The 25,519-nt window shown below is 35.0% G+C and overlaps 1 pseudogene; it reads right to left on the reverse strand.

Moving 5' to 3' along the window:
• Positions 1-3,634: 3,634 nt before the first annotated feature.
• On the reverse strand, positions 3,635-3,733 carry LOC116742816 (annotated as a pseudogene).
• Between the last annotated feature and the right edge of the window lie 21,786 nt (positions 3,734-25,519).

Below are 25,519 nucleotides of genomic sequence, written 5' to 3' on the forward strand. Positions count from 1 at the left end.
CTCCAGAAAGTGGGGATAGAGGGAACCTACCTCAACATAGTAAAGAACATATACGACAAACCCACAGCAAACATTATTCTCAATGGTTAAAAAGTGGAAGCATTTCTTCTAAGATCAGGAAGAAGACAAGGATGTCTACTCCCGCCAACATTACTCAACATAGTATTGGAAGTCCTAGTCACAACAATCAGAGAAGAAAAAGGAATCCAAGTTGGAAAAGAAGTAAATCTGTCTCTGTCTGCAGATGACATGATAGTGTATATAGAAAATCCTTAAGATGTCACCAGAAAACTACTGGAGCTATTCAATGAATTTTGTAAAGTTGCAGGATAAAAAATGTACAGAAATCTCTTGCATTCCTATACACTAATGATGAAAATTCTGAAAGAGAGATTAAGGAAACACTCCCCTTTACTACTGAAACAAGAAGAATAAAATACCTAGGGATAAACCTACCTAGAGAGACAAAAGACTGGTATGCAGAAAACTATAAGACACTGATGAAAAAAATTCAAGATGATACCAACAGATGGAGAGTTATACCATGTTCTTGGATTGGAAGAATCAACATTGTGAAAATGACTATACTACCCAAATCAATCTACAGATTCAATGCAACCCCTATCAAATTACCAATGGCCATTTTTATGGAACCAGAACAAAAAAATCTTAAAATTTGTATGGAGACACAAAAGACCCCCAATAGCCAAAGCATCTTTGAGGGAAAAAAATGGAGCTGGAGGAATCAGACTCCCTGACTTCAGACTATACTACAAAGCTACAGTAATGAAGACAATATGGTCCTGGCACAAAAACAGAAATATAGATCAATGGAACAGGATAGAAAGCCCAGAGATAAACCCATGCACCTATGGTCAACTAATCTATGACAAAGGAGGCAAGGATATACAATGGAGAAAAGGAAGTCTCTTCAATAAGTTGTGCTGGGAAAACTGGACAACTACATGTAAAGAATGAGATTAGAACACTCCCTAACACCACACACACAAAAAAACTCAAATTGGATTAGAGACCTAAATGTAAGACTGGACACTATAAACTTTTAGAGGAAAACATAGGAAGCACACCCTTTGACATAAATCACAGCAAGATCTTTTTTGATCCACCTCCTAGAGCAATGGAAATAAGAACAAAAATAAACAAATGGGACCTAATGAAACTTAAAAGCTTTTGCAAAGCAAAGGAAACTGCAAACAAGATGAAAAGACAACCCTCAGAATGGGTGAAAATATTGGCAAATGCATCAATGGACAAAGGATTAATCTCCAAAATATATAAACAGCTCATGCAGCTCAGTATTTAAAAAGCAAACAATGCAATCCAAAAATGGGCAGAGGACCTAAATAGACATTTCTCAAAGAAGACATACAGATGGCCACGAAGCACATGAAAAGCTGCTCAACATCACTAATTATTAGAGAAATGCAAATCAAAACTACAATGAGGTATCACCTCACACCAGTTAGAATGGGCATCATCAGAAAATCTACAAACAACAAATGCTGGAGAGGGTGTGGAGAAAAGGGAACCGTCTTGCACTGTTGGTTGGAATGTAAACTGATACAGGCATTATGGAGAACTGTATGGAGGTTCCCTAAAAAACTAAAAATAGAACTACTATATGACCTAGCAATTCCATTACTGGGCATATACCCTGAGAAAACCATAATTCAAAAAGAGTCATATACCACAGTGATCATTACAGCTCTGTTTACAATAGCCAGTCATGGAAGCAACCTAAATGCCCATCAACAGACGAATGGATAAAGAAGATGTGGTACATATATACAATGGAATATTACTCAGCCATGAAAAGGAACGAAATTGGGTCATTTGTAGAGACGTGGATGTATCTAGAGGCTGTCATACAGAGTGAAGTAAGTCAGAAGGAGAAAAACAAATATTGTATATGAATGCATATATGTGGAACCTAGAAAAATGATATCGATGAACCAGTTTGCAGGGCAGAAATAGAGACACAGATGTAGAGAACAAACGTATGGACATCAAGCTGGGAGAGTGGTGGAGGGTGGTGGTGATGTGATGAATTGGGAGATTGAGATTGACATGTATACACTAATAGGTATAAAATGGATAACTAATAAGAACCTGCTGTATAAAAAAATAAAATAAAATTCACAAATTCAAAAAAAAAGATTAGCATTGGTATGTTTAAAAATCTTTCATTAGAAGCAATATAAAAAAATCAACTTTACAAACACATTCTGGCCTTCCCTGGTGACACAGTGGTTGAGAGTCCGCCTGTCGATGCAGGGTACATGGGTTCGTGCCCCGGTCCAGGAAGATCCCACATGCCACGGAGCGGCTAGGCCCATGAGACACGGCCGTTAGCCTGCACGTCTGGAGCCTGTGCTGCACAACAGGAGAGGCCACAACAGTGAGAGGCCCACGTACCGCAAAACAAACAAACAAACAAACAAAACACATTCTGGAGTTATTATTAGAAAACATAATATATCTTTTAGAGAGATTGATGATTTCCATCATTTACATATATTTGGAGCCAGATACCTTATTTTTCTTATGATTTGTGTGAGAAATCTCAACCTTACAGATCTTACAAGTTCAAAGCACCTTATGTTAGCATTTGAAGTCTCCCCTGAGCAAATAATGGCAACCTAACAGAAAGATGAACCTGCACATCAGTGCAATATATCTTAACATACCACATTTTTAAACCTACCGATATTCTCCCTGGAAAGTACCTGAGAGTATGCATGGAATTATGTTCCATGGAAACATATTAGGAAAGCTAGAAGTTTCTATCAGTGGAATATGATTCTCTGAACATCAATAACTAGACATAAGTTTGAAATCCTGCACATAGACACTGACTTTGGGATATAGACTTCTTAGAAGATGCACCTTGTGTTTCAAGCTATTAGATATGCTAAGATTGGACTATATTATTTTGCCTAAGTGCTTCCTATTATATCAAAAAGCATTCTTTTTTTTTTTTTTTTTTAACGTTACGCGGGCCTCTCACTATTGTGGCCTCTCCCGTTGCGGAGCACAGGCTCCGGACACGCAGGCTCAGCTGCCATGGCTCATGGGCCTAGCCTAGCCGCTCCACGGCATGTGGGATCCTCCGGGACTGGGACACGAACTCGTGTCCCCTGCATCCGCAGGCAGACTCTCAACCACTGCGCCACCAGGGAAGCCCCAGGTGTATTTTTAATTGAAGTTACAGTTCTCTCTAAGAACTGAGTGGAAAATGTTGTTTAGAACCATATTCAGCTATCATGGTATTTTCTAGGTAAAATGAATCATTTAAATAAGTTTCTCCCACTGGTCATTGTTCAGTTTCAGTTTTACATTTCAAAATAAAGAAAAACATTTCAAAAGAAAGAAAAATAAAGAAAACATTTCAAAATAAAGAAAAAACAATGAAATGTAAAAACAATACCCTGTCTTTTTAAAAAATTTTGACATATTTAACATGTTACATTTTGTAAATTGGTATATAACATGCTACTTTGATACACTTGTATATTGTAACATGGTTGCCATTGAAGCAACATTTATCGTATTTGACTGTAGTATAATGTTACTCTATATATTTATTATTCTATAGTTTATTTACTACTTGTTACAAACAAAAGAAAGCTTCATGAATTTGCATGTCATCCTTGTTCAGGGACCATGCTAATCTGTATTCTAATTTTAGCATATGTGCTGTGCAAGTGAGCACTTGATATACTGTCTTGAGTTACTGCAGATAAGGTAAACTTACATTATTACAAACATCTGCTCTATGAGCAGCTAAAATATTAGAAATCAAGGTAGTGGACTGTGATAACTGGTACAAAAATATAATTTAATAAGTGTTCTTTAATTCAGAAACATATTCAGATAAGAGAAAGCCATAAGAATTTCAGTAGAATGCACGGAGGATATTATTGAAAGAAAACTAGTAATGATGTGGTTTTTGCACTATATTAGTTTTGTAAATACTCACTCTGCCTACTACTTACATGGGTTAAGTAATATTTGCTACTCTTTGATGCTGGACTTGGTCATATAACTTGCTTTGAATAACTGGATGTTGGCAGATGTGACAAAAGCTGAGAGTTGCTCTCACGTCCCTTTCACAACCATGAGAAAATCATGTCCATGTTGACTACTGAGCCCAGGAGAAAGATATAAACTTTGGGGGCAGAAATCATTATTCCTATCTTTTCCTAGCCTAAATCTATTCTGAATAAATGGCAGTGGTTTTAACACAATGAACTTTAAGAATTTTGCTGCCTTTATATGGCAATAACTAACTGATTGCACTGAATTCAAGACACACTGAAACATTCATCTTTTTTACAATGTCTTGACACATTAGATTTCCTTAGCCTAGCATCCTCATACCCTTTTTCAAGCTTATCTTTCACGGTCCTCTTCAAATGACACATTTCTCTGAAAGCATCAATTATTTATCAACTTATATCTGTTTCCCCGAACACAGTTTTTGTGCTGTTTTACAACACTAATAAATCATACCTTGTGTTATATCTGTGTATTTTTCATATATCTACTTCTGGATTCTACCTCTGAAGAGTGGTTTGTATCACATTTATGTCACTATTATTAGTTTTTAGAATCTGGATATTGGTTATTAATATTTCATAAATATGTCTGCAATGAATAAATATATATTAAGCAATGTATTGGGGAGTCCTAATCAAAGATAGAAGCTTATTATTGCTCTATTAGAGGGGTAAGATGGGGAAATATGTCAATTATTATACGAGCAAATATAAGCATAAATTAAACACATTACAGAGCAGTCTTGGACTGTTTGACTTACAGAGCTGAGAGCTCCTTAGCTGGTTTTGACTTGCCATCAACATCAAGTTCCTTTACTGTGATTAGAAAACCTCTGCTCTAAACCGCTGATATTGAGGAGATGTTTTCCTAAATTTCTTTAAAATTAGTAGAAAAGCATTTGCTTGATGTACAGATGTTTTTACACTGGTGAATAAAGCAATATGTTTGAGCTACATTATTAAAATACCTTTAAGTATTTCTCCTGCTACAACCTAGAAACCACAGGGAGTCTTGGTACATTCTAAATGGAGAATGGCATTTAGAATCCAACATCTGGGCTCTAGGTGTGCTCTGTACCACGTGGGTGCTATTGCTTCTAGGTCTTCTCAGTGTATAGTGTTAGGGAATATAAGTACGTATAATAACCCACATAAATAAACATGTCTATATCTAATTATTTGTGTGTGGATATAAATATATATCCCCACAGTTGATCTTTCAGCACATGGGTTGGGGGGGCTAACCCTCAACGCAGTCAAAAATCCACGTATAGCTTACAGTTGGCTCTCTGCACTCAGCTCCTCCGTATCAGCAATTCCACATCCGTGTATTCAACCAATGATAGATCATGTAGTACCATAATATTTACTGAAAGAAATCTGCATTTAAGTGGACCCATGCATTTCAAACTCATGTTGTTCAAGGGTCAACTGTATACACACAATGCATTTTATGAGTCATAAGTTCATATATATAAAATATATATACATATGTGTATATATATATATACATATATATGTGTGTATGTATATATAACTTTGTACTAGTTAAGTCGAATCCAAATCCAACATCACAGAGTTAAATATAGCCTGCCTCCTTCCTTTATTTGTGAATTATTTCTCCAACAGTGAGAAACCTGGTTCTTATTTGCTATGATATACTTGTTTGATTAACCTACAGTGTACTTACAAAGCAATTTAAGAATTGCTACCCATATTTCCATGCTTCTGCTTGAAACATATTTATTCAGTATTCAGTCAAGGTACTGTTTCCTGAAGTTACTTAAAATTGCTTTTTCTGTTGTACTGAACAGCATGGTAACAGTTAGGTTTATTATTGTTGGTATTTTAGTTTTAGTTTTCCCACATCCAGGTTGATTTTAATTGTTCATTTATTTTTGGGGTATGTTAATGGCATGTGAAATATGGCTATGGTTCGAATACAAAAGATAATGAGAAATGTCACTTCCTCCTAATCTTGGCTATTATATTACCAATACCTGCTTTTTTCCATTCCATTCCTATCCACCTCTGATAGGAAACTAAACCCTTTAGTTTCTGGTTTATCCTTCCATCAATGCCAGAAAATACATTCACAAAAAAAGATGCAGGCTTGTTGAAAACACAGGTGCCAAATTGAAGTAGCTATGACCAGTTTGAGCAAAAAAAAAAATATGATAGAATTTGATTCTTACCCATAAAGCCAAAATAACAGTGGATCCGTAAATATAAAAATACGACTCTTAAAATAGATATTAACCAAAAAAGAAAGACAATAGCTTTAGAGTGAAACAAATAGGAGGGATGACATCACCAGTAATAACACATAACAGCAATATGAACCTTGTGAAGTGATGCTTTAAGAACTCAACATCAGCCCTGTGATACTCTTGACAAAAATACATAGTAATGAGGAAGTCTCACACTCAACCACACTGACTGACATTCGATACAATAATTTATCAATATTCTTTGAAAGTGTCAAGGTCATGAAAGACAAAGTCTGAACAGTCTAAAAGAAACTAAAGAGAAATAATAACTAAATGCAGTGTGGGATCCTGGATTTGATATTGGAGCAAAAGGAGAATGTTAGTGCAAAAACTGGTGAAATTTGAATAAAGCTTTTAGTTTAGTTCATAGTATTGTACCAGTGTTCATTTTCTGGTTCTGACATTAACACTGTAGCTATGTCAAATGGAAGTATTAGAGAAAGGAGAAGGAAGGATATATGAAAACTCTGTAGAATTTTTAAACTATTCTCCAAGTCTAAAATTAGTTCCAAAAACTCTTTAAAAAGATCTCTACTTTTCTTTAGATTCAAATATTTTATTAATAACTATCAAAACTGTGGCGAGCTTTAAATAGCTTTCATGCCAAATTTGGAGTGAATCCAGCTCTCTTGATTCCAAGTTCAATAATCTTTCCATTACTCTTTATTCTTCCAAATGTTCTCGGGATATTTTACTCAAAGTACAATTGATTTGGTAAGGCATTAAACTTGAAGTCTATTGTTAGGCATTATAAAATATGAAGCTCATTCTTAAAAAAGCTCATAGATCCCTGTTCTGGACTCCCCTTAAAATAATCCATAAACTCCTCCACTTAATTTTGTGGCTACTCAATTAGTTGCTCTCTACAAAAGAGTGAGATATCCAAGATATATTTTTAATAAGGCAGTAGACTGCTTTTTAATATATATCTTAGAATTGGAGAGCAGTGAAAAATCATTTAGAATATTTTTATATTCCTTTCCTATCCTAAGCTTGTCCTTAAAATTGGTAGTTTCAAATTACCTCTGTGGTTTTATAATACCCTTTCTTTTTTTTTTTTTTTTTTTATAAATTTATTTATTCATTTATTTATTTTTGGCTGTGTTGGGTCTTCGTTTCTGTGCAAGGGCTTTCTCTAGTTGTGGCAAGCGGGAGCCACTCTTCATCGCGGTGCGCGGGCCTCTCACTGTCGCGGCCTCTCTTGCTGCGGAGCACAGGCTCCAGACGCGCAGAGCTCAGTATTTGTAGCTCACGGGCCCAGCTGCTCCGTGGCACGTGGGATCTTCCCAGACCAGGGCTTGAACCCGTGTCCCCTGCATTGGTAGGCAGACTCTCAACCACTGCGCCACCAGGGAAGCCCTATAATACCCTTTCTGCTTCTTTGGGTGACATTAAAAAAATCTTTAACAAGGTAATATTTATTTTTAAAAACACTATCAATAGAGAACAAATACTTATTAATGCATACAGTAAATATATTTTTCCTGACCTCCAAAATCAGCATTTTCATTCTTTAAGCCATAGTTGAAATCATACTACCAGTTGCTAAATTATCAAATAATACTATCAGGAATTATCGGATATTTTCATTTTGTGTTTTGATTTGGCTGCATTTTCCAGTGCTACATTTTTATGAGATTTTGGTAGATTGTTATTTAAATGACACCAGTGCCTGTTAAAACATGCAGAAAATTAAGCTCATGGAGTCACATGCTGAATTTTATAGATGGTTCTATAGTGATACTGTTATTAGTATTGGTCTATTAAAGTTTATAGCAGCTTATGAAAATAATATTATATAAATGTGGTATATAGAAATTAATCATTGGTTAAAATCATCATTTGGGGATTTATCAGTAAAATAAAGATTTTATTAAGTTAAAATTCTAGATTTGGAATTACCAGGCTAAATTTTCCAAATTTATAGCATTTCCTTGAATCTTCAGTATAGCATCTGTAATGTCATTCTTTAAGTAATTGATTTTGCATGAGCTTCATTCCCATTTTGATTAGCTAATTGAGATTATAATTGGCATTTTAACGTAAAACTTAAAGTGAAGTTACTTCTAAGAAAGATCCTGGGTGGAAACACACAGAGACAAATCTATTTAAATAGCACATTATTTTGAGAATCCCACAGAATTGAACTCAATAGGAGCCGTTGATAATGCCAACCCTGGGGACATCCTTATTAGTCTGCCCACCAAGTGGACTGTGTGTGTGTTATGAACTCTGTGGGTTAGCAATAGCCACTAATTTAAAGCTGGTAGAAGAGTCACTCCAGATACTTAAAATGCAGTCACCTACCCTTTTCTGGCATTTCACATAAAACTAAGTCAGTGTAAAGTTGGTGAAGTAGACTTGAGACACTCCAAGGTGATACATGAAGTTGTCTTGTGGTTTTGTAATGCCAAGTTTAAGTTGAATATGAATGTTTAGACTTTCAAGGATTTCCTCTTTTCGGCATGGTGGGAATGAGGGACATAACATATCATCAAATGTTCACTGAGTGTTTATAATTCTTGGTCTCCAGATATAAGAAAGTAAAGAAGGATATTCTGTCTAAACTAAAATGTGCTTCAATAGGATAGTTTCCAAATGACTGATGTATGTGATGATGATGATGATAGGGTGATGAAGACGATGATAATAAACTATTTTAAATTTAAATACAAGAAGAAATAAAATAACAGAAGGGGCATATTTAGGTAGAGTGTGGTTGTCAGAGCTCAGAAAACGACCACTGAAAACTTGTGCCCTCATTCATGTCCTCAAATTTGTCTTCATTCTCTCTTTCTCTGGGTTAGGGAGTGTTTTATTGAAACCACTTCCATTAACTTCAAATGTAGACTAAAGAGAGATGTAACCCAAGTTAAGCTTCCTTTCAATCTTTTCCTGTATGTACTATTGATAGCAGAATTTCTAAAGTAGTCACGTGGAATTTGGAGTTTAAAGTGTTTCGGGGACCAATCCCAAGTTTGCTCATTATTTTTACTCTCTTAATCATTACACTGTGAATCTTGGCAACCGTAAGTAAACCTAAGTTTTTCAAGTTACTGTATTACTTGGAAACCTATATGTTAAATTTCCCCATCTTCCACCAGGGAAAGTTACTATAATATATTACATCTCATAAGATATAAATCTCATAGGATTTTCTAGTACAATTTACATAAAACCCACATGCTTCTGGATCAAAAACAGTTAACAAAAATCTAACAACAGTGCCATTAGAAGAGGCATAAGGCAGAAGCTCATTCACAGATTCATTTACAAGATGAAAACACTGCTAGAATCACATAAACTTTTTGTTCTATATTGTATAGTTGTAGAAATAAGATTAGTTACTGGTGAATTATGACATGTCGCTTTACCATCCCCCAAACAGGATAAGCATATTTTGAAGTATTGAAGTTCAATTGAACTTTAATACTTTGGTGTTGATTTTACCTCCAAGTCTATGGTAGTCTTCATTCTTAAGCCATAGTATTTTTAAAAGTATGAAAAAAAAAATAGCATCGTCAAAAACTGGTTTTGCTTTAGCTTGGTATTATTAGAAATATAATTCAGTTTGTGTAGAGTCTTGTGTTCTTCCTATAGTGACTCTGGTCACTAACAATATTTAACCTATAAATTTTAAAGTATCACATTTTTATGGGCAGTTCTGCTGATGTTTTTTCTTTTTAATTTTTATATAATTTTTAAAGTTTACTTTTCATTTGCAGTTATTACAAAATATTGGTTATATTCCCCATGTTGTACAATATATCCTTGTGCCTATCTTACACCCAATAGTTTGTGCTCGCACTCCCCCTCCCCCATCCCCATTGGTAGCCACTAGTTTGCTCTCTACATCTGTGAGTCTGCTTCTTTATTGTTATATTTAGTTTGTTGTATTTTTTAGATTCCACATATAAGTGACATACAGTGTTTGTCTTTCTCTGTCTGACTTATTTCACTTAGCATAACTCCCTCCAAGTCCATCCATGTTGCTGCAAGTGGCAAAATTTCAATCTTTTTTATGGCTGAGTAGTATTCCATTGTGTGTGTGTGTGGGTATGTGTATATACATCTTCTTTATCCATTCATCTATTGACGAGCACTTAGGTTGCTTTCATATCTTGGCAATTGCAAATAATGCTGCTATGAACATTGGGGTACATGTCTCTTTTCAAATTAGTGTGTTTGTTTTTTTCAGATGTATACCCTGGAGTGGAATTGCTGGGTCATATAGTCATTCTATTTTTAGTGTTTTGAGAAACCTCCATACTGTTTTCCACAGTGGCTACACCAGTTTACATTCCCACCAACACTGTACAAGGGTTCCCTTTTCTCCACATCCTCACCAACATGTGTTATTTGTGTTCTTTTTGATGATGACCATTCTGACAGGTATGAGGTGATAGCTCATTATGGTTTTGATTTGCGTTTCCCTAATGATTAATGGTGCTGAGCATCTTCTCACGAGCCTGTTGGCCTCTGCGTTTCCTCTTTGAAAAGATAACTATTCAGTTCTTCTCATTTTTTTTCTAAATAAATTTATTTATTTATTCTTGGCTGTATTGGGTCTTCATCGCTGTGCACGGGCTTTCTCCAGTTGCGGCAAGTGGGGGCTACTGTACGTTGTGGTGTGTGGGCTTCTCACTGCAGTGGCTTCTCTTGTGGAGCATAGGCTCTAGGCTCGCGGGCTTCAGTAGTTGTGGCTCTCAGGCTCTAGAGCATAGGCTCAGTAGTTGTGGCACATGGGCTTAGTTGTTCCGTGGCATGTGGGATCTTCCTGGACCAGGGATCGAACCCGTGTCCCCTGCATGGGCAGGAGGATTCTTAACCACTGCGCCACCAGGGAAGTCCTTCTTCTGCCCATTTTTAAATTGGGTTTTTTTGTTTGTTTTGTTTTATTTCTTTTTATATTAATAGACAGTTCTTAACATTCTTTTCACACTGTAGTTTTGACATGTTTATTAGAAAACTGATTTTCCCTGATTAGAAATAATGGTAAATATGGCCTAATTATATTTCAGATTACTTTGCAAAAATTGTACTAATTTAAAATAATTTATAATGGACTAGCACATAGAAAAATGCCTAACACCACATAGTAGAGTTGGTGCTTGGGGTGCAGGTTCTGGAAAGGTTGGTTTGCATATGAAAGTCACAATCACAGGCAAGTCTTTTGATCTAAGAAGTAGCTGATCCTGCAAGAGGCATTTCCTCCAGTGTCAGCTAGGCCCCAGATGTCAGAGCGTGAAAATTACAGAAAATAAAAACATATGCTTAATATATACCTTTCACAATTCTTTTAAAAATCTACAAATTTTTATTCATTATTTTGATCCATTACAACATTATATATCAATTCAAATACTTAAGTGGTGTTAGGCAAGCTTTTCCTTTCATAAATCTTGTTAACTTCTTCCTATGAGATTATCCCAGTTTAAGGATTCAGGGAACCTGCCTTTTATTGATTCCATCTGGCTGCCAAGCATAGGCTTTCCCATCTGTTTATGGCTCCCTGGGTACTTTCAGGACCCTACACAGTGACAAGTATGGCACTGTGGAAAAATCATCTAATTACAAGTTAGGAATTGTAAATTGTATATTTTGAATAAGGTAAGGTTTTTACTTTTGGATTGCTTTACATATAGTGGATGTCAGCTTATTTTAATGTTTTTTTTCAAATTCAGCTGGGTTTTTTTTAGTGCTTGGTTAGTTTGCATGCCTTAAATTATGTTTGAGTTTTAGAATCTTTTCAAACAAACGTTTAACAATTTTGCTCTCTGTCAAGTTGTTTGTTTCCTGTTTTTCTTTTTTTAATATAAAACCGTTGTTATTTGAGGAAACAAGTACCTCATTTAATACATGTTTTGCAAATACTTCCCTAGTTTACTAGATTTCTTTTTTGTTATTGGTATTTTTATTAAAATTTTTATAAAATAATTTTTATAAATTTATAAAATTTTATAGAATCTCATTTGTCAGCTTTTTACTTTATGATCTTCTGGTTTTAGGTCAAGCATAGAAAGGTCTTCTATACTTCAAATTTATAAAATTATTTAACAAGACTTTCTTCTAATAGCTTATACTTCCCTATCATATTTTCACTATAGATTTTTTAGCCACTTAGAATTTATGTTGGTATTAAAGTGTCCTCTTAATCATGTAGTAAAACCCAGTACATATTTGGGACTGTTTACAGGCTCCAGTTTTTCTCTAGTGACAAACTTATTTTTTGTCAATAATAATAAATATTTTAGTAGCTGGCAGGTCATTTATTACTCTATTATTTGCCTTTATCCTGACCATGTCCTGATTCTTTTTACATGCTTAATTTTCAGACAACTTTAGAATAGTTTTGTCAGTTTCCAAGAAAAATGTAAAAGGTTATTCTAGTTGGTATTAAGTCCAAAATATTGGTGTTTTTTGAGAGAATTGATGCTTTTAAATATTTAGTATTTTAACCCATAAACATTGCTTATATATTGTTTTTCAAAGGATGGGAAGTGATAAGATGCCCCCCCCCCCATCTTCTGGTATTTACATTCTTTTGTAATTCCCTCTCCTTTAGTATGGGTGGGACCTACAGCTTTCTTCTAACCAAGAGAATATTTCATAGGTGATGGAATAGCATTTCGATGATTATGCTTCATAAGGTTGTAATTTCTACCATGTTAGAAGACCCTCTCCCTTGCCTGCTTTGATAAAACAAATTGATATGTGCAATACTCTATGTATAGGCCCATATAACAATGAACTGAATGTGACCTCTATTGGATAGCCAGAGAAAAACTGATGCTTTTACTCCAAAATTCCAAAGGAAATAAATTCTGCCAATACCAAGTGATCTTCAAAAAGATCCTTCCTCAGTCAGGCCTTGAGATGAGATTGTAACCCAAAGAGAAACCTCATTTACATGCAGTATACGGATATGTACACACTGAATTTAATAAGCTAGTACTTTCAGTTTTTTGCATGGACTTTTTTCAGTTAAATTAATTGGCAATTTTCAACTTCATTCCATCTTTCACTAATTTGGTACTAATGCTAGATCAACTAATTTACAAAATAAATGACAAAGTATTTTTTTCTAATCTTAAAAAATTACACTGTATATTGTTCATTACAACTTGAAAAAATCATGTAACTTCCTCATAGAAATCCTATTAGAAGCAAAAATTTTTTTTTTTTTCTTTACGCGGGCCTCTCACTGTTGTGGCCTCTCCCGTTGCAGAGCACAGGCTCTGGACGCGCAGGCTCAGCGGCCATGGCTCACGGGCCCAGCCACTCCGCGGCATGTGGGATCTTCCCGGACCGGGGCACGAACCCGTGTCCCATGCATCGGCAGGCGGACTCTCAACCACTGCGCCACCAGGGAAGCCCTAGAAGCAAATTTGATAAGCTATGTAAACCTCTTTAATCAGAGCTTGAAATGTTTGGCATTCAGTAAATGTTAATTAGTTTTATTAATGGTACTACTCTGACAGTTTTACCAGTTTCTTCCAATATATTTAACTGTTTAGGTTTCCTGTCACATAAGGACATTTTAAAAATTGTACTTTATGTTATATCTAATGCTTCAAATTATTTGCATGAGCTTCACAGAGCACTCATTGGCCCTTTCAATTTACTTTGCATATGTTGTGATTTTTCTTATTCTTATTTCACTGCATTGTGTGGCTTCTCCATGTCTTATTTTTTTTTAGAATATATTCTTTTTAGATAGGATTATTTCTTGTATATTTTTATTATTCTACTCATTCTCCATTAAAAATTTTTTTTGATTAGGTCCGATTTACTTGTATCTTTTTTTCTTTGATGGTCTGTGCTTTTTTAAAAAAATTAATTTATTGTTTGGTTGCACTGAGTGTTAGTTGCGGCACACGGGACCTTCATTGAGGCATGCGGGATATTTCGTTTTGGTGCGTGGGCTCTTCGTTGCAGTGTCCAGGCTTCTCGCTAGCTGTGGTGTGCAGGTTTTCTCTCTCTAGTTGCGGCATGTAGGCTCCAGGGTGCATGGGCTCTTCAGTTTGACACACGTGGGCTCTCTCGTTGAGGCGCGCAAGCTCAATAGTTGTGGCCCACGGGCTTAATTGCCTTGCAGCGTGTGGGATCTTAGTTCCCCAACCAGGGATCGAACCCTTGTTCCCTGCATTGGATGGCAAATTCTTTTTCACTGGACCACCAGGGAAGTCCCCAGTCTCCATTTCTTAATCCACTATTTTTTCTTTAATATTATGTCTCAATTCTTAAAGTAGATGAGTAATTCAATTTTATTCTCTCATGTAGCCTTGAAACAGGTTAAAAGTAGCTTTTTTTTCTTTAGGAAAATTTTAAATATTTGTAAAGTTAGCTATGTAATCTTTATATTAAAACATTTTTCTAGATATTTAGCAATTTTGGTGGTAATTTCCATTTTTGGCACCAACATTATTTTTGACTTTTTAATAGTTTTTGTATTTTTGTTTTGATATTCTTTTTATGCTTTTATAGTTGTACTACATTTATTTATATTGTTCAAAGTACATGGCCTATGTTATTTGATAATTTTTGAAATTGAGATTTCCTTTGCAGAATAATATATAGACAACATTTAAAAATGTTTAATGAGGATTTGATAGGGAGTTTTGTATTTCAGGGCATAGAATTCAATATATATTTTTAAACCTACATTATTGGTTAAATATCATTTAATTCTTAAATATCCTTTCTTACTTTAAGGTATATATTCTCTAACATAATAGAGGCAAGTAAGTTTTTTTATTTCCATTGTGTTTCTTCAGAATTTGTTTTTATATTTCCTATATTTTATAACAGTAATTTAGTTTTTAAGGGTTCATGACATTTCAATCCTCAATGTGGATTTTATATTTTTTTATCATTTTATAATATCCTCTTTTGGTTTCATTTAATGAATCATATACAAACTTTGATGTTAATATCTTAAATTAGATTTGTTTTATTTTCTAATGGTTGTCCAGCAATTTTTAACCATCTTCTACTGGCTTTGGTATAGTTTTAGTCCTGAGTCAAAATATAGAGTGATGTGTATTTAAATAATTAAATACACACACCCTATAACCATTGAGGCCAACAAGTTCTGAAACTATCCTCTCAGTGTTCCAAGCAAGGCAGTTCTTATGGTAATTACATTAAAGAGACAAACAATTATGAGTCTCCCTGTGGTATTATTCTATAAGTGCAAGAACTTATGGGAATGGGAAGCATATTATAGTAGTGAGATCAGCATTATTTTAAGCACTAAAGTGCAACTTACTGAGGCTAAATAACCCAAGTAATGGCATTCGCAGAACATCCCTGGGTTTGAGGTTAGCAAATGTTATCAGTATCTTTGGCTAGATCACTTATTCTGTAGAATCAGAAATAGAAATGTATTACCGAAAAGAATATCTCAGAAGATAGAAGTTAATTCAATTTTAAACACTATAGACCTTGCATAATATTTTATTAGACTTCTGATTTTTGATGTAATCAAATACAAGAGACCCTAATCAAAGTAGTTGTTTCCTAAAAATATTAAAGACTGTAAATAGACTTTTCTTTTCCTCTCTCTCTACCTTTTATTTAAATTCTGTAGCAGCGTAATGTTGCTTAGGTCATAGATGAACCTGAGGTAGAAACTGCTTTTATGATCAACAACTCATGGTGATTTAGTCTCTGCTATACTCATAGATCCATGAATGTGGTAACCACGCCTAAAGTAATTCTCTTCCCTGTATTCTCGCTGTCAATCCTATGCTTGGTACATGATGTCTCCTGCTGTTGCTTAATAAGTATATTTCACCTTGACAATAAATATGAGTGAAGGAAGTTGACTACTAAAGTTTATCAAACTTATCAAGGTCATATTAAAATACATATTTTTAAGTTTTTTCAATTATCTTAGAGATAAGAGTATTAATAAAAAATGGATTATATGCATAGAAATTTTAAAAATTTGTGAAAGTTAACAACAGTTGTTTCAGGGAAATTATTGGTCAGTGTTTATCCACATATTGGGAAAAACTAGTAACACTTGTCAGTTATAAAGGTTTAGATCATATTTGTTGAAGGTTGAACCAGTCAAGTAAGTCTACAAGGAGTCAACAAGATCTGACTCTTCCATGAATAAGATATTGAGATTAAACAACTAGAGAAGGGTAGAAGAAAACATTTGTTGAAAGTGTGTTATGAATGGGTAACAGGAAAACAGTGATATAATCACTATCCATAGACTTTAAGATCACATCTTTTACTCACATGTTTTAAACAAACAAGTAAATAAATGTTTTAATGAGGATAAAGCAAAGGTATATATCTCTACCAAATCATGTAACTCAGATGTTCCTGGTATTGTCCTTGTTTATACTTTTGCCTCAATTCTTTAGTTCAACCTAAAATTGATAAACTCTCTTAGAATAACAGTCTTAACTTTGATAAACATTGGCAAAATTAACTGATTTTATTTTAGTAAGAGTAATAGCAAAATTGGCTATTTCACCACACGCACAATACTGCCCCTATTTATGTTTCTAAACATCGTAATCTTTGGATTCATTTGATATGAGCACTGAATTTATTTTTGTATTATATAATGTACTAGATTCTTTTTATTTATTTTTTAAAACATTTTTAATGTTTATTAATTTTGGCTGAGCTGGGTCTTAGTTGTGGCATGCAGGATCTTTAACTGTGGCATGTGGGATCTTTTAGTTGCAGCACAAAGACTTCTTAGTTGCGGCATGTGGACTTCTTAGTTGTGGCATTCATATAGGATCTAGTTCCCAACCAGATATTGAACCTGGGCCCCCTGCATTGGGAGCACACAGTTTTACCCACTGGACCACCAGGGAAGTCCCCGTACTAGATTCTTTGTATACATTTACGATTGTGTCCCTAAAATAAATTACCAAATGTGAAATACATATTCAAAGTGAAAAAAACGTAAATAAATTACAGATATATACATATATAGGAATTGTCCTCTATCAATTTATAAAGCAAAACCAGTAAATAACTATTTTTACCCCACCATTGCCGACAGTATATTCAAGTATTTTACAATTTTGTATAATACTACAGGTAAAAATTTTAATTACCTACATTAAGTTAAAATACACATAGAAGGAAACCTATACAATTGTAAATAGCAAGTTCATATTTTGTAAGAGTCCTCCTTCAAAAGACAAGTAAAAACTTGAAAGAAAAAAACTTTTGAAAAGCACTGAAATTATAATAGCAGTGAGGGATTACTGAATCCTAGAGGATGACAGGAATCCAGATCGTGAACCTGGGATCAGAGCCATTTTGCCCTGTTGGTGTCCGTATGTCAATCGAAAAGAGCCTGGAAATGTCCAAAGGAGAAATATAGTGTAAAAATTATTACAGAGGTAAACCTGGCTGGCCTTGGGGATTTATTAAATATGTAATACATTAAAACAATAGATTAAGTGCCTGCTTTCATGAAGTTTGAAATCTGAAATAAGAAATGCATTATAACTACTTGAAATAACATGTGATAGGGAATACTATGATATAAACATCAAATTAGAGTTCTGGAGGAAATAACATAGCTATAGATAAATATGGTTTCCCTTTTTATATGAGCCATGTGGAAAGTGTTCAGACATCCAGAGATCCTTGAATGTGAATTGCATCAACAGCAATATAACGAATGGTCTTCTAAAATGTTTTATTTTAAAATTGCGTGACCCTTTACAGGTGCAGGCATAAGAAGTCTTACTAGAAGGTATTATTTATTACTATTGTTATTATTATTATCATCATTATTATTGAATCCTACGTAATTATGATGTATTACTCAGGAATAAAACCATAGAAAATTGACAGTTTAGACAAATAAGGTGTATTCATATGGTGAAATTGAGCATTTTAATATCACAGCCAGTGGGCAAGTCGATATCTTGTATTTTGAGCCTAGATTTTTTTTCATTTTCACTCCTTTGAGGAAACTAAACCACCAAGTCATTAAAAAATGTATCACAGACCTAAAGTAATGTATTATTCTTTTGACAGACTGAATGTCTTCTTACTGCTAATGTACTCATTTGTTTTTACGTTACATTTGGAATTGAGTGAGTCACAGTATCCACTACTTTAGACTCTTCCATCAAACCATGGTTATAAAAATAATGAACTGAAAGGGACTCTTTTTATTAGTAGGAAGTTAAAAAAAATTAAGTTCAATGAAACTCTGAATTCTTAGACCCTAATAAGAAACATTTTTATTTGTTCTTTAAGTTAACAGAATTACTTGAATGATACGGAAAATGAAAGACAATCAAACACACTCCTGGATCTAAATCAGTGATACTGTGAGCACGGTATTACTGAGCAACTATCACGACATTTATTGCGAAATAGAAATATTTATGGCTCTAAATTCTTCTAATCCATCCCAGTAGATTTATCTGTTTGTCTCTTCCACTATCCAAAGAACAAACTGAGGATAAAGCCTAGGTCATTCACTCAGTATTACTAATAACAATAATCATAACAGTACTTATAAACATATGCTATGTTGTATGAATATCTTCAGGCGCTTCACCAGCAGTGGCTTACTTAATGTTCATAACAACCACGTGAGGTAGGGTCTCTTATGAAACCCACTTCAATTCCGGTATCTGGATTTCAAGTCCATGCTTTTAACCACAATATTATGCAATACCCACTAGTACATCATTGTCAGTTAACGGCTGTCTTTTTTAAATGACTTATAAAAAAATATTTTTTTATCAATCACTGACTGTATTAATATAGAAATATAAAAAAATACAAACACTCTCTTCTCCAGGGTCTCAAAATTTAGAATTAGGAATCTATATGCATACATATTTGAGCATGTTCATAAATTTTTTGTGTTGTATTTTTTCTCCTTTTCTGTCTTCTGACCTAAATTTTGTGTTGATTTCTTTTTCTGTGTGCAGTAAATAGTCTTAGAACTATGCTAACTAATTATAAGAATCTTCTGAGGTTTTTTTCCCCTATGGAGAGAAATTTCTTTTTTCTTTTTTTTTTTTAAAGAAGATGTTGGGGGTAGGGGTTTATTAATTTATTTTTGGCTGCGTTGGGTCTTCGTTTCTGTGCAAGGGCTTTCTCTAGTTGTGGCAAGCGGGGGCCACTCTTCATCGCGGCGCGCGGGCCTCTCACTATGGTGACCTCTCTTTCTGCGGAGCACAGGCTCCGGATGCGCAGGCTCAGTAGTTGTGGCTCACGGGCCTAGTTGCTCCATGGCATATGGGATCCTCCCAGACCAGGGCTCGAACCCGTGTCCCCTGCATTAGCAGGCAAATTCTCAACCACTGTGCCACCAGGGAAGCCCAAGAGAAATTTCTTTTTTTCAAAGAGGCCTCAGTGCAGCTATAAGGCTACAGCAATACTATTTAAGCATAAGATTCCTCTTCAATTAAAAAAGAATACTTTTTACTGGATGTTACACAATAGTAGTACTTCTTTTTAGATAATGAAAGTGAGAAAATTTAACACTACCTCTATGAAAATACAGTACAATATTAAAATGTTTGTGATTTAATTTTTAAACTCATTAAATTACTATTAAATGTAGCATTATATCCTTTACTGAGTTTTCATTTTCTTTCAAAGATCGTACAACCATGTAACAAGCATTTCTAATCTAAATATAATATATATCATACTTTTAAGATTATGATCTTTTAAACAACTTCATTCTGTCTATATTTTTAGTTTTCACTTGTGTAATCTTTTGTTTTATTTCCCCTTCTTAAGAAAAATTTTATCAGTTTCATGTACTATGCCCATATAGCAAACACAGTGAAATTAGTTGTTCCTGTACTTTATGACAAATGCTCTGTGCTTCTAGTTCCAAGTCTAATGTGATAAGGGGACTACATAATTTTTGTACAAACTTGGGCCACTCTTGGGAATCAAGAGGGTGCTTTTAATAATTAAACAAAGGTAACAAGTATAATTTAACAAGTCAGGGCTGTTTTGAATAAATTGGGATATACTTTTACCTTATATACAAGTTTTCCAGCCCTTATGTAAGATAATCTTTGATAGAGGAAAGAAGAGTCATTCCCAGCTGTCTCCCTTACCTAATGCAGGGATTTTACCATATTTAACATCCTACCTTTTCTGGATATCCCATGAGGGCAATTGACAAAAACCCAAGTTTGGTACCTAGAACCATACTGACCCAACTAGATGTGTATACTCAAGTAGTCAACAAATATTTACTAAATACATGCCAGGCACTATGCTATTATTTGGCAATTCACCACTTACTGAAATAGGATGCCTTTTGTATGGAACTCTTAGTCTAACAGAAAGGGGAAAACAAATGGGCAGATGCAATCTACTGTGATAGGCAACATGATGGAGTATGTAACAAGGTCTAAGAGGCCAAAAGTGAGGTAAAACTATTTCAGTTTTTGTGAGAGACATCTCGGAGAGTAAACTGAAATCTTAAAATTTATAGATTCTTTTTAATTGGCCAGTTAAAAATGAAGATTATTTCATTCAGTAAGAATGGCAAAGGGACTTCCTTGGTGACACAGTGATTAAGAATCCACCTGCCAATGCAGGAAGCACGGGTTGCAGCCCTGGTCTGGGAAGATCCCACATGCCGCGGAGCAACTAAGCCCGTGGGCCACAACTACTGAGCCTGTGCCCTGGAACCTGTGAGCCACAGCTATTGAGCCCATGTGCCACAACTGCTGAAGCTCACATGCCTAGAGCCTGTGATCTGCAACAAGAGAAGCCACCACCGCAATGAGAAGCCTGCGCACCACAACGAAGAGTAGCCCCCGCTCACTGCAACTAGAGAAAGCCCATGCCCAGCAATGAAGACCCAACGCAGCCAAAAATAAATAAATAAATTAATTAATTAAATAATTTTTTTAAAAAAGGTATGTGTAGAAGCCTAGAGGGTATAAGATCCATGGACTATTTGGAAGAAGAATAGGAAGTTTGATAAGCGGGGGCTAAGATATGGGAAAGAAATGATGAGAAACTTGATGAATGAGAGTACAAGAGCTCATTTCCAAAGATCCCTTTAAGCCATTCTAAAGAGTTTGATTTGCGTCCTGAGCCTAATGGCATTTAAATGTTTTACGTAGGAGAGTCATGCAACTTGATTTGTGGAGTGGCAGTGAAAATGTGTTGTTCAGATTTCTTACTGTTAGGTACATGATTCACAGAGGTGCTGCCACTCTGGATCCATCATTGCTGGTGAGGATATACTTCCTGCCAGCGGCTCTCAGGCAATGACTGAGCAAGGTGAGGATGCCAGTGCTTACCCGTTTCTGCAAGAGACAGGGATCCTTCCGGTGGCCCCAGGACTCCCCATTGGCTCAGCTGGTCTTCCTTAGAACTGCAGTACAGTCTGAGATTCTTTGTATCCAACTGTCCTTCCTTCCTCCAATAAATCTCTTGTCCATCTAATCATATCTTGTCACCCAAACTGACATAATTTGATCTCGGATTATTGGGCTTGCAAACTGAAACTCTGTGTGAGTGTCAGCCTTGACTGAGCCTTGGACTTTGTTTTGTCCAACATTACTGTCCACTCTATGGATGCCTACTCAAACTTACATGCCTCAGAGAGAATAACATTAAGTAAAACCTTGGATGAGCATATCTTAATAGAGTTGTTCATACATATGCATTTTCTAATTTAATCATAGCAATGTCTATTTGTCACACTACTTTCATAGCCCTTTGAAGGCAGGAAATTTTCCTCTTGGTCATTAATGTATATCCTACCCAGTAGATCACCTAAAATATGATAGGTGAACAAGTATGGTGTGTAACATTAAGGAAATATATTTGCCAATTAAACAATGATTTAATGCCTATTTATCTTTATTAGATTCATTTTTAGTACTTATTACATTAATGAAAATATTTTATCATATATTATACTTGTCATACATAAAAAGGGAAATAAATTAGTTGATTTAGTCCTAAAAATCATTCTTTAGAGTATGACTCTCCTGGTCACATTTCAAGTCGGTACTTGATAACTGTGCCTTCCATTCCACACAATACAATTCTGTGTTCCATCACGAGTATTTGTCAAAAAATTTACTGTAAAAATAAAGCAAGCAAGAAACTTTTATAACAAAGTCAATGGCGCTGTGTTCTTAGGATGACTTTGTAACTAAATAGAGTTAACTACATTTTCAACTATTTTGCATTGATACATAGCATCATATGAAGTTCAAAACATGTAAAAGTAAAACATGAATGCACTTTTATAACTACATGACAAGTGATGATATAGAGAATTGTGAGCATGGAGAATCTACCTTTATGTACCTCCCCAAAATGACAGTCTGACTTCTATTGCCCATTTATATAACTATATGTATACATGGAATTATCCAGCAATACAGTATAATGTCTTCTGTTGTCTAGTTATTTTGTTTAATATTTTTGTCCAGAAAATACATCTATTCATACACATATAGCTAAAGTTTATTCTTTTTTATTGCTGTATAGTGTTTTTTACATGAATATATTGTAGTGATGGATATATGGGTTTTTCTAATATGTGGCTAATTAATGCTCTGATTTTTTATAAATTTTTTGAACACATGATTGATTATATTCCCACAGAAGTATATGAATTCCAATTCCTAAATATTCTAACCAATAATGGTTACTATTAATTATTTAATTAAAGGTATTCTGTTGGTTGTAAAATGACATTGAAAGATACTTATTAGAAAGCTTGAAGAAAAACAAATTATATTCCCTTGTCAAAGTTAGAAAATAAGTTCCAGATCATCGTCCTTGAATATGCCCTGGTCATACCTTTTATTATAAAGTTTGAGATAGATTATTCTTTAGGGGGCTGAGCTGGGTATTGTAGACTGTTTAGTGGCATCCTTGACCTCTACCACAAAATGCCAGTAATACTTGCCTTTTCCTCTCCCCTAAGCTTGACAACCCCAAATCTCCAGATATTGCCAAATATTCTCTAGGAGGCAAAATTACCCAAGATTACAAAGCACTGGTATAAAGGAAAGATTCAATCAACTTTATGTTCAACGTCATGAAAAACAAATACTTCAAACTTTTACTTAGACACAGTATCGTGCTTCAGGCACATTATAGGAGGGGAAGAGTGGAATACTTACGAGAGTTTTGTACCTAGTTTATCAGGAAAAGGGAATATGTCTTAAAGATTTTAACCACGGCAAATATCTTGAATATAACTGATTTCACCAATGAGAATATGTTTCTAATACACATTTTGTGAATTAATATGCCATTAAATTTGACCAATGTGAAAATCTGTAAATGCAATTGTATATTTCTTGAAGGTGAAGGACACTGAATCAAACTGTAGTAAGTACTTCTAGGGTATAGTTTCTCTTATTTAATGCTAAATGACCATTCTTGGAATATGCATTAATTACTAATATGAATTAATTATTAATTAGGAAAAATAACTGGCCCATAATGTAGCTTAAAACTAAGGCATATGTAATTTCCCATTGTTTATTTAAAAGTAAATCACAGATATCATAGTAATTGGTTATACCTCTTGATTGGATTATTATATCAATCAAACTTCATCAAGAGAAGCAGAATCACTTGGAGATATGTACAAATACATGTGCATTGATTTCTTATAGAGTTTGACCGTATGAAGTTGTGGTAATGGTTAGGCAATCTCCGTCAGTAAGGCAGTTGTTTCATGTCTGATGTTGGAGCCTGAAGTCCGCAGGGTAGGAAGTGAGGATAAAAACATGAATGGAAGGTTGGAGAGATCAAGAGCAAACTGGAGCTCGTGAGGACAAACAGAAAGTATGTTAAGTGGTGGTGTGGGCGTCCTAAGCAGCTTAAGCCACACATCACAGAGCTAAACATACACTCCTGACCCAGGAGTCAAAGATGCTGAAAGAGGATCCAGAGACAAGTAGAGCATCATAGGCCAGCTGTTGCCTCACATCAGTGAGGTGAGGCAGCAGATCTTTAATGATGTGCATGAGTTGCAAAATGGCTGCTGCTTCCCTTCCTCCACCCAATTTTATCCCAAGTGTCTTTCTTTTTTTTTTTTTTTTTTTTTTTTTTTTATGGTACGTGGGCCTCTCACTGCCGCGGCCTCTCCCGCTGCGGAGCACAGGCTCCGGACGCGCAGGCCCAGCGGCCATGGCCCACGGGCCCAGCCACTCCGCGGCACGCGGGATCCCCCCAGACCGGGGCACGAACCCCTGCCCCCCGCACCGGCAGGCGGAGCCCCAACCACTGCGCCACCAGGGAAGCCCCCAAGTGTCTTTCTTTTGGCACACCCTAAATAGAAAATATACGAGAAAGAAAATTTTGGAAAATGTAGTTCAATCTAGTCAAATTTAACCTTACAAAACCATGACAGTTTATAAATATTATAGCATGATATATATTGACTTAAAACATTATTTATTCATTTTTCTATCTATTGATAAATAATTGGCTAGCTTGTACCACCCCCTTTCTCTTCCCCCTCTCCAATTTGTTCTCTGTTGGTTATCTTTGAAACTATAAATAATATGCTTAAAAGGTAGTTCATGTTTTATGAATTATAACAGTTATACCTTGAATCCCCACTGATCTGTTCATAAATTCTCCTTTACCTCCTTTTCCCTCTTCCTCCTTATTTTATGTTCCATCATCTGTTATCTATAACTTGCCAAGTGCAAGTGACATGATGATCTTGATTTTCAGACACAAAGCTGTATTTGTTTGACTTGCTTTTTCTATGAGTAGTAACTCAGTTTAAGTTGTAATGAATATCTAAATATTCATTTCTAAATACTCAAAACTATGCTGTGGTTATATTTTCTTTCTTGACAATCATTTTGTAAATTTTTAAATGGTGTTTTCATCACCTTTATTATGTTCTCCCGATTTGTCTGTTTACCATGTCTGTACATTCATCTGCTGTTTTCTGTAATCTGCTCTTATCCCAGCGACTTCCTTCCTACAGCAATCTGATTCAGTTGCTTTTTAGGCCAGTTACAGGTCCTGGGTCATGTCAACAGTGTTCCATGTCTTCTGTCTTCCTCTTCCTCCTTTATGCTTTGTGTATGCTTCAGTACTGGGAAGAGCATATTCTCAAATAACATCCTAAGAAGGGAGCTGCAGGATGTTAAACTTCTGAGACTTCAAATTTCACACACACAGACA

Source organism: Phocoena sinus, chromosome 17, assembly GCF_008692025.1.
Source record: "Phocoena sinus isolate mPhoSin1 chromosome 17, mPhoSin1.pri, whole genome shotgun sequence".
NCBI lineage: Eukaryota > Metazoa > Chordata > Mammalia > Artiodactyla > Phocoenidae > Phocoena > Phocoena sinus.